The sequence below is a fragment of the Neomonachus schauinslandi genome, chromosome 8 (assembly GCF_002201575.2).
Source record: "Neomonachus schauinslandi chromosome 8, ASM220157v2, whole genome shotgun sequence".
NCBI classification, from domain to species: domain Eukaryota; kingdom Metazoa; phylum Chordata; class Mammalia; order Carnivora; family Phocidae; genus Neomonachus; species Neomonachus schauinslandi.
The window spans coordinates 132619505-132621809 of record NC_058410.1 but is presented as its reverse complement, the minus strand read 5'-3'; positions in this window follow the sequence as shown (position 1 = coordinate 132621809).

Here is a 2305-nt window from a genome sequence, read left to right as displayed (position 1 = left end):
AATTATTGTATAGGCACTTCCCATGTAGCGCATCATAATCTCTCTTCCCTGTCTTCAAAACCATATTTTTAAGGAGCCATATAATATTTATTTCAGACTGGGCCTGTGTAAGAGGCCCAGAGGGAGAAGGTATGAAAGTGGGCCCAATATCCAATGACTAAATCAAGAGGAAGGAGTACCTTTTTCTAATTGGTCGGCCTCCTTTTGGCAATTCCACTACCCAGAGGAATGCATTTAAAAAAAATTTCAAACAAATGTGCTAAATGTGCTCCTGTATTCCTAATTCTTTTAAGTGGGACATATGACAATTTCTTCAACGAGATCCTCCATGTTGGACATTTTCCTCACTTGCATATTTCATCTAATTCTTGTCCAGCATGTTTAGGCCTAAGATTCTTCCACATTTTAGATTTGTTACGTGGCCTTGACTTTTTGGTGGGAGTAAGTCAAAAGGTACGAATACCTTTATGTCTTTATAAATACCACCAGATATGCGGCTTTCTAAAATGACATTGTCTTTGTTTCCTGCCACCTTTAGTATGAAAAAGTGGCCATTTCACAGCATCCTCCCCCAAAAGTGAAGTCATTAATTTTTTGAGGTCGCTTGTTTGGAGAGCAACCAGTTACTCCTTTAAAAAGCTTCTAACAAAATGTCAGATACTTTTATTCTTTCAACTGCTCCTAGAATATGTAAGGTTTTAAACGGTTTCTAAGTATGCTGACAGAGAAAAGAACATCTTCATAAATAAAAACTTGATGACTATTTGAAGAAAGTTTGATGAGGCTTGGAGCCCATTTATTCAACCTTGATTAGCCAACATTTAAAAGGAGTTTGGCTTACACTTAACTCATTGTTACTGTAATATAAATGAAAGTTTTAGAACAATTTAAATACAATGACCTGTAATTAAAGAGCAGTGGCTTGGAAAAAGTCATCAAACAATAGGTTAGAATTATCGGGTATTTTTATTAAACAACAACAGGGTATCAAGTTGTCTGGGTAATTGAGGGAGAAATTAGACTGAATGACTTTATTAGTTCTGGCCAGACATTAGGGGCCTTCAATTAAATCATCATTTACCTACCCTCTTCAAGACAAAATAAATAATTCTCTATTCAGCAAACCATTCATTCCTTGCTTATTCGGCCAAACAATTACCATCACAGTATCTCTGGAAGCAAACAAAATAGCAGAATTTATAGCATGTAAGTTTACACGCGTTAAGATCGATTTTGCCAGCTAAGGAAAGGATGACCCAAACAAAGGGAAGTGTTAAAAACAAACTAGTAATGCTAGGATGGGTCAGAGAGCAACACTTGGCAAGTTGTGCCAAATTAGTCGACCAAGCAAAGCACTCTATTGGGAATTGCAAAGTAGGAAGTCCTATTTTTGACTCTGCTGACCTCGGTGAATATTTCCTTGTTTTAAAAATGTGCATAATTCTTTGCTACCTGACAAAGAGGACTGATGAAAATTAATGAGTCTATAAACTGTTTTGACGTCTCTAGAAGCCCTTTCCAAATGCACACTATAATCCTGTATTCATATAGTTCATGTTCCTACTCTTTGAAGACATGCCAGTCTTTATTAGTATTCCTGTGGCACCTTCTACCACTCCAAGTTCACTTTAAGTCCTCGTAAAATTAATTAATAAAATGACCACTATTTTAAGTGGGAGACTTGGCCTTCAGAAATGGTTTCCAGTCCCCATATGATAAATGTTAGGATATTAAGTTCCGTGCGGAATAAAAAGCAGTAGGTTCACAGATGGGGAGGCGGCGGATGGGAACCCACTCCGGGGCAAGTGCGGCTAAGCAGCGCCCGAGCAGCCCGTGAGCACTCTCGGGACTGCTCACCTCCGGGTCTGAGTTGGGCCCCCGGAGCCCGAGCCGCTCCGTTCGTCCCGGGCACCCGCGGGCCGGGCTCGCGGCGGCCCCAGCCGGGCTCGATTACTTTCGCCTGCGCGAGAAGCAGCACCGCCGCTTCAGCGGGAACCCTACAGCGGTGGCGGTGGCGGCGGGGGGGGGGGGGAGGTGGGGCGACGACAACAAAAAGAAGTAAAGTAGGAGGAGATTCTCCCGGGAGGGCCCCGGCGGGCGGGGGGCCGGAGGCGGGAGGGGGGAGGGGGTAAGCGGCGGGCTCGTGGGAGGAGGCGGGGACAGGCGGAGGGACCCCGCGCCGGGAGCCTCACGCCCCGCCCCGGAGGAGCGCTCCGCCGCTCCGGCCGCGAGCCTCGCACCCCTCCCCGCCCCCGCGGCCCGCGCGCCGGGACCCCCGCGGGCCCGGCCCCCCGCCGCCCGCCGT